At 37.0% G+C, this 8,796-nt stretch overlaps 1 long non-coding RNA gene across 1 annotated transcript; it reads right to left on the minus strand.

Annotated features, from left to right (window-relative positions):
• Positions 1-566: 566 nt before the first annotated feature.
• On the minus strand, positions 567-8,328 carry LOC116216360. Its single transcript, XR_004159007.1, has 3 exons — positions 6,366-8,328; positions 4,450-4,532; positions 567-2,930 (listed from the first exon to the last, which is right to left on the minus strand). It is a non-coding gene; the product is annotated as an uncharacterized LOC116216360 (long non-coding RNA).
• Between the last annotated feature and the right edge of the window lie 468 nt (positions 8,329-8,796).

Below are 8,796 nucleotides of genomic sequence, written 5' to 3' on the forward strand. Positions count from 1 at the left end.
GCAAGGAAGGGGATTGAACCTCTCTACTCTGTCACCATTAGGTCCCATTCATTCAGGTCTGGGACCCCTAAACAGGAAAGATGCGGAGTTTTTGGAGAAAAGTTAGAGGATGGCATGAGGATGATCAAGGTGCTAGAGTACCTCTCCAGCAAAGACAGGCTAAAGGAGCTGGGCTTGTTCAGCCTGGAGAAGGATGCAGGGAGACCTCACTGCAGCCTTCCAGTATTTAAAAGGAGTTTATAAACATGAAGGGAATCAACTTTTTATGTGGGTAGATAGCGATAGGACAATGGAGAATGGTTTTAAACTAAATGAAGAGAGATTCATATTAGATGTCAGGGGGAATTTTTTTTACTGAGAGAATGCTGAGGTGATGGGACAGGTTACTGAGAACAGGTTGTGGATGCCCTGCCCTTGGAGGTGTTTAAGGCCAGGTTGGATGGGGCTCTGGGCAGCCTAATCTAGCACTTGATCTAGTGGTTGGCAGCTCTGCCTGTGGCAGGGGGTTGGAACCTGATGATTTTTGAGCTTTCTTCCAATCCAAGCCTGATATTATGATTCTGTGAAGTAGAGGCAGAATTTTGCTAAATTGAAGGAAGAATTAGGAACCTTATAGTCTTATCGTAGTAATGGAGAGATTATTATCTCTCATTTGAGAAGAGGACAAAAAAGAAAGTTTGAGGAACATCTGGAATGGATGTAAAAGCATAAGACAATACGAGAAATTCAAGTAATTGAAAATTACACACAGAGACAAAGGCTAGAGTTAAAATCCACATTAAACAATTCCAGGTCAAAAGACACTTTGATCATCCAGTCCCAGAAAAATTATAGAGATAAATGGAATTACACAGTTGTTTTCCATGTTTATTCAGCTCAAAAAGATCAAGTAGAAGAACACACACACAGATGGGGAAGTGCCTACCTGTAGGTATCCAGAAGGAAAGTTTGGCCACAAGTTTAACTGATCTCTTGTCTTTCAGAGCTTAATTTGACTCATCATTCTAGCTGATGTGTGTCTGCCTGTGATTCAGGGTCCTCTTTGTTGAGAACAACACAGATTAAGAAGGAGGAAACTCTTATGCCTCTACTCCCCCCCCAAAAAAGGACCCATACTTGAACATACAGATGAAATGTGTTCCCAATATACTATGAGTTAAAATACCAGACACGACTTCCCAATCCCTGTAGTTTGTAAAACATCTCTGTCATTTCTTCTGCCCACTTACTGAACTAGAAAGTGTTTTCCTGTTATTCTGTGTGATTATTATTATTATTATTATTATTATTATTAATCCTAATGGTAGCAGGAATTTTTTGTGGATTCATGTTCCATCACTCTGGGAAAAAAAAAAATTCAGCTGAATAATTGGTTTTCATTTTACATGTGATTCTCTTTCTTTTTGTGACAGCAAATATCTCAGTCTGAGTTTCTACTCAGTCTGTAAAGATCAATTTTTCTTGAAAAACTCCTGAGTTTGTTTCAGCTCAACTCTCAATTTGCCTGAGATTGTCACAGACAGTAAAACATACTAGTACATTAACAACTGCTATGATTTACCTAACATTCAGTTACTTTGACCACAAAAATCAGATCTGAACAAATTATGTCTTTAATATGTGATAATGAGATCAGTAATGCCTGGCTATCTACATAGTGAATGTTATTCAAGGTAGGTTTAACAAAACAAAATTAGGCATGTGTTTTACGGTTCTAGAAACATTTGGAACTGTTCTTCACCAGTCTCCTCTGGAGTTATATGTATGTCTCCATTAGGTCAGTAGGGAAAGATCAAGGACTGTCATTTTGTTCTGCAGGCACTTAGGCTTCTGATCAGCTTCATGTCTTGCCTCAGTCTGGATACCCATCACTAGGAAACCCAGACATCACTGAAATACATTTCATTTTTGACACTAACAATGACATTGTTCTATTGGAAAAAAAAAAAACACAAACAATCAAAACAGTAAGGAGGGGAGAGAGGACAAAAGCTGCCTGAAAATGTCAAGGTGACAGTTTTTCTTAGTTTGCAGATGTAAGACCAAACAATTTATGAACAGGTTTATTCTGAATTCTAGTACCAGGATCTCTATGCTTCTTAACTGAGTTTTCAAAATTAGACCACTGGGATCTGAGGTAGAGCTCGAAATTGAGCTGGAGAGTAGAGACCAATCCTGTAAAATGTTACAAAGGTAGATGAGCATGTAATCTGGTTACCTGAATCAGACTGAAGTGTGTTGGAAAATAAAGTTCTCTGTAAACTGCATTCTGCATCTACATGTAATGTCAGCAAGTGAATGAGAAAGTTGAAAAATTGGAAAGGTTTCTGATTAGAGGTAAGATGATCACAGTGGTCCTTTCTGGCTTTAATCTTTGGCTCTATGAATAAACAATGAGAGCAGTTAGAGCGTAGAGGGAAACAGGGAGACCTTACCAGCAGGTGGCCAGTTGGGTTAGCAATAATACTCACTGTTGGAGATCCTAGCTAGTCGGGGTCCACTGTTAATTGGATAGTGCTGAGAACACAAGGATCGGCAAGAAATGATCACATTTTACTTGGAAGCCTGTGGAGGCCTATCACCGATTGCAACTGGGGCACCAGGAAACTTTTAGCAAAGTTGGCGCCCAGGGCTCTAATTTGAGAGCTTCTGTGTTTGAGGGAATTAGTAGAGCTGGGTGGCTGCTTTTTTGGTCTTAGGTATAAAGGTGAATGGGACTTCAGGAAAATATGTGAAAATGTGTTTTTGCTCTTGATACTTACTGTGCTAGTGGCTGCAGCATATGGATCTGTTTATTACCAAACTATCCAACAAACTGTCCAAATATAAAATTATTAGACAAAAGTCACTGCACTAGGAAGGACTTCTAGGATCCAAGAACGCTCACTTTAACACTCTTCACAATAATCCTCATTCCTCTTAATGATGATCTGAAAAAACAAACAAACAAACAAACAAGCCAATTTATATAAATATGCAGCTCTCTTGCATGTCCAGTACTAGCACCAGAATAAAAGTAATACAGAAATCAATGCACAATGAGAGGAAGGAAAAGCAATTTCCTAAAAAAAGTTGACTTCAATTGCATGCACTTTTAAGGTAATGTGCAGTGTATCTTAAAGTAGGTAGCATTGACACAAGAGATTCTTGTGTAATTTTCTTGTGCAAGATTTATATTTTATAGGGAAAATAAAAGGCAAAGAGAAGGGTTAAAACAAAAATTGAGTATATTACATTCCGTTTTGGCATAATACTGCAGCCAGATTGAGTCTCTGAGCATCTATTTTTCAAAAAGCCTCCTGCAGTATTGGCCTGAGCATCCTCTGAACTAGGATATGTAGAGAAAGAGGAGCATCTGCTTAGTTATAATTCCACATCAAAGTAATTCAAAAAACTATTTTCTAGAATTAAAGGGATAACTACAAATAACACTGTTAATGAACAAAATATGTGGTTTGGTTCTGCCAACATCATTTCAACAAAAGCATCCACCTAAATAAGGTAATAAGACTTCCCTTTGATTCCATCAAAGCCTTTTCTTAGTGCCATACTAATCACTTTACCTTTGGTTTTATGTATCATGCTTGCTCAGATTTAGCATTCACAGTTAAGTATTGTAATACCTTTGTAAATTTGTCTATAAACAAATGACTGGAAACCTTCAGTTGTTAAGGTCAACATTATGATTAATGAGCATAAAAAACCTCCCAGGAAATGTGCTATCCAATTTCAGATCTGAACATTAAAGGACAAATATATACAGAATTTTAATGGAAAAGGAACAAAACTTACACTGACATAACAGTGTTGCTAACTGCATTTGTTGAAGATTTATTTTTTTCTCTAATTCACCTTTTAACACAACTGAAGTTGGAGAAGAGCAACTGTTTCCTTCTGCAAAATGAGGCAGATTCAGTATAGCCACATTTAAGTATGTTTAGCTTGAGGATTACTGATAGCCTGTTCCCCATAAATGTACTGAATTTCAGATATGAGTTCTATTAAGTAATACATCACATATAAGTTAGTATAAGAAGTAATACATCTATATATAATAAAATAAAGATGTAGCTAACAACTATGTGAATACTCAGCTTCTTAATATACTAGGTACTTGGTACTTGATTTTATATGTATGTAATCATGGGTAGCACTAGTCAACTCTATGAAAAATGTAAATATATTGAAATTATAACTTTTCACAGGAATGTTCTAGTTCAGATGAAACTTTCATAGAAAAGGTTTCTTTGCTCCAGAATAGAATTTCTGATAAAAATGAGAGAGAAGACAATAGAGATCAGCATAGTGGTTATAACATAGCCATAACATAAAATAATCCAGTCCTTAACAAACCCAAGTCAGGAGACCATTGCTTCTACAGTCCAGGTTCCCTATTCAAGCACTCTAATCCTGTGTTCTCTATCATATCTTCTAGAATTGTTGGTTTACCTTGTGGGATAAGTTTGAAGTTCCACCAAACTGCAAAGCTGTTTCTCTCTGCTATCCTATTACTTATCATTTTGTAAAGAAAGCTTTGAAAAATAAAGAGTCATGAAACCAATGAGTTCAAGCAAAAATAGTTTTATGAATAAAATTAATAACCACATATTAAAACAACTATTTAGTTGTCAAATAACGATAGTTATTCATATGTAAAGACACATCTGTTAAACCTAGTTTCCACGAAGACAGATATTATAATTCTCATATTTAGCAGTTGCCAACCTTTAATTTATACACCAAACATTACTTAATTTTAAAGAAAACTTGTACCACTGAGTCTGCCTTGTGGCAGATATCAGAATCTAAACAAAAATATTCTTTTTCTCCACTAGATTGTGTCTGAAAATCCATGAAAACTTTCAGATTTCACGTCTTCATAGAAATCTGATTTTGTATTTTATTTTGCTTTAATTACTGTTTTCATGTAATTCTTAATTCTATAGGTTTGTTTGTTTGTTCTGCTTCATGCTTACCTGGAATTTGCTTTTGGTAAAAGAAAAGAAGAACAAAAAGGAGGCAAGTAAAGACCTGCCACTTCCCTTCTCAAGACTACGATGGAAATGGACCCTCGTGATGGGTTAGTGGTTACTAACAAAATGCACCACTTAGCAGGTACAGGTTCTTAAAAACAGAGTAAAAATGAAAAACTAAAAAGTGAAAATAAGTGAACAAAAATAACTTCTCTTTGATTTACATTGGCTTCTGGCACTACACTATCACCCCTCTTCACCATTTGACTAGTAAATGATAACAATTTTCATAATTATCATAGTTATCATAAAAACATGGCAAAGGACAAGGAATATTAAAGCAAAGTACATACATAGTCTGATCAGAAAAAAAATGAGGAAGGTAAGACTTAGGACTTGAAAGACAAGTAACAACAATTATTTTTCTATTGCTATTCCTATTTAGAATTTAGCCAATCAATACAATAATTCTAGCCAAACAAGTGCCTCTCCATATTTAAGATCAGATGTTCATAATGTATCTCAGAAGTGCCTCTAGCCTCTCCCTTTTTAAAATATCAAATTTATGATCGAGCTTAGCATAATTTCCTTGATATAAATACAATTTCTCTTTTATCCTGTTGACATATTAAAGGTAGACAATCCTAACTTGTTTCTTTGACATAAATAATTAAAAACCCAGGTACAATTTCCAAAAGTACCTATATCTGCTGTGATGGTCCTATTACTAACCATCAATGAAAAATCTATTGAAAAACTATATAAAATATTTAAATAGAAATTAAAATTGAAAGAGTAGTCTAGGTATATATTTAGGTTTATACTTCAATAATTTATTATAATTGCAGTAATGTAACAGTGGAGCTGCTCCTGCAAATGTAGCTGCAGTATTGCTATGAGAAAGTAGCAGGAGTTTATGTAATATATACCTTTCTTAGATACAAATGAAGAAAAAGAAATTGTAAATGTTATTATAGTACTGTGCCCCAGCTCTTCAAAAAGGTTTCACCGTAGCCCACACTGCTAAAATTAAGTGGTTCAAGCAGAATATAATAACATTGTGTTTCCTTTCAGATAAATGACAATTTTCTCCCAGTTTCCGAAGAGACTTCCCATGCAGATCTCTCAGATGTGTGAAGCCCAGGGAAAGGCAAGATGAGCACCTGCTCCAAACTCCAGAAGTGGGAAAACCACCTGCAACTCTGCAGCTGTGGCCTCCCTCCAAAGTCCCTGCTGCTTCTCCATTGCATCTGGCACACATCTGAAATTGGAACTGCAAACAGACTCTTACAGGACATAAAATGAGCAAAGGTAAATAATCTTTCTCTTCTGTCCAGCAGTTGTGTTGTGGTTTAAGCCCAGCAAGCAGCTCAGCACCATGCAGCCACTTACTTGCTCTCTGCAGATGGGATGTGGAGAGAATGGGGAAGGTAAAAGACCATGGTCCATGACCACTCTATGATTCTATGATGAATCAATGACACTATGATGACACTATGACATTACGAGGAATCTATGACAACTCAGCAATGACTCTGTGATTCTATTATGACTCATCATTAATCTTTAACTACATTACATCTCACTGATTACTCTATGATGACTTCTTGACTCTTATATCTCTATAATGACTCAAGAATGACTATGAATCTATGATGACTATATCTTGTGGGCTGATATAAAGAAAATTTCCCAGGGAAAACAGAAGTTGCATACAAAAGCAAAGTAAAACGAGGATTTCATTCACTACTTCACATCAGCAGGCAGACATTCTGCCACTTCCATTAATGCACTTTATCCAGTTTAGGTCAGCTGTCCTGGTCCTGTGCCCTCCCAACTTCTTACGCACCCCTAGCTCTTCACTGACAGGGCAGCATGATAGCGTCCCATACAAGCCTCTACAATGACAATTAACTCTATCCCAGACGATGCATGACATACAGACAGAAAATCAGGTGGAAGATGTCACGGGATGACACGAACTGTCTGGACAAACAATATCTGAAAGGTCACACAACTCTGTACTGTCTTCAGCATTGGTTTCATCTCATTTAATAAATGCACAGTGGTTGTCCTGAGCTAAAACCATTATGATGGTACAGTAGAGGAGTTTTAAAAATGAGATGTAGCCAAATCACACATACACACAGTAAAACTAAGCAGATTCTTTGATCTTCATCAGACAGCGTTGTTTAAAAGCTAAATACCTATCAGGAGGATAAAATACAATACTAAAGGAATGAAAGAGGGCTAGATTTAGATTGTATTCTGGATACATTTCACCAAAAATCACTCTGAGGCCACTTACTTTCTCTGGAAAGGAGTGAGGACCTGAACAGAAGCACCACCAGTGCCATCAGCCAGTGGTTTCTTCAGTGAGACTGAGAATACCAGAGACTCACTCAACTTTACCAGTCTCACTTTTACCACCAGAATGGTTACTGGAAAAAGTGGAGATGTTCTCAAATTAATACCCATGCAACAGAGCATTTCGGGCACAATCCACCATCCCCTGAAGTCAATGTCCTTTCAGTACAGCAATTCTACAGGCTCTTCCATTGTGTTCAAAGGAAGATAAATTAGGCCTGTACCCCTTTCTGAAAGTACACAAAAGGCAACTCATTGTTTTCTTCCTGGAGCCAAACTGAAGATCTTTATTCTTTTCGAAGTTGCAAAAAGCAGTCCCATAAGACGCTAACTTCAAAATAATACTTTGACCCACACGTTTTTTAAACAAAGCAAAATAATTTGCAAAGCAAGATGCCATTGTCAGCTCATTCTCACTTCCACAGTTTGATGATTGGCATGTACAGTTCTCAGTGAGATCACCCACCAAAGAAACATTTAGAGACCCAGTGTAGATGAAGCACGTAGGGGGAAGAAAAGGCTCTCAAGAGCAGCATGGTTTCAAGTCAGCTTGAAATGGCTGAGAGACAGCACCACCACAGTGTTTAGTCTGGAAAGAGGAAGTGTCATTTTTCTTCAAGGAGCTCATATTCAGCCTTAGGAGCCATCACCACTCTTCATCTGGGATTGAAGATAGAGTTGATTTCAGGTGGCCTCCTATGGAAATAAAGTCTATGTTGACTGCGTCTGATTTCCTCTTCCCCTCAGTAGCTTGTGAACCATTTTGCCAGCTTCAGCTACCTCTGACACAGTGTTAGAAGTATTGAAGATACTGAGTCTCTCCAAGAAAAATGGGAGTATACAACCAAGTGGAGGAGAGGAACTCCTGTCTGAGTCCCTAAAACTGGAACTGGCAGGGGGCCAGCTGTCATTTGAACATCTAAGCAGCAAAGAGATTGAGCTCTTTGGAATCCCCCAGTTACAGGAAAATTTACTGCTTTCCTCTCCTGTTAGCTATCCAACAGTGTATAACAGAGCAGAGCGCCATGGAAAGCCACACTGCAGCTTTTTCTGTTGTTAGTAAAGTGTGTTTGTTGTGTTGTTTTGTTTTGTTTTTCAGAAAGTCCTTTGAAGCCTTACAGCTGGCAACCCTCCCTGCTGTATAAGCCTGATGAAATACCTTGTAAGTTCTATAAGCCATAATACTTTTTCTCCATCTCCATGTTACTCGAAAGTAAGAATTGACATTAAATGCATACATTTCCAAATTTCACATTAGGCAAGTCTAATCTATTGATATTCACAAAAAATGTAATGAGTTCCACATACTCCATAAACTTAGTTGTAGTGATTCTTTATATTAAGAAGATAACTTCACAGCCAGAAGGACTAACAAAAACTTAGGTTCTGTTTAAAACTTTCTTAAACTCTATAAAATAACTTTATGCCCCTAAAATCAACAGATGTTAAATAATTA

Source organism: Meleagris gallopavo, chromosome 2 (genome assembly GCF_000146605.3).
Source record: "Meleagris gallopavo isolate NT-WF06-2002-E0010 breed Aviagen turkey brand Nicholas breeding stock chromosome 2, Turkey_5.1, whole genome shotgun sequence".
In the NCBI taxonomy this organism is placed as follows: Eukaryota; Metazoa; Chordata; class Aves; order Galliformes; family Phasianidae; genus Meleagris; species Meleagris gallopavo.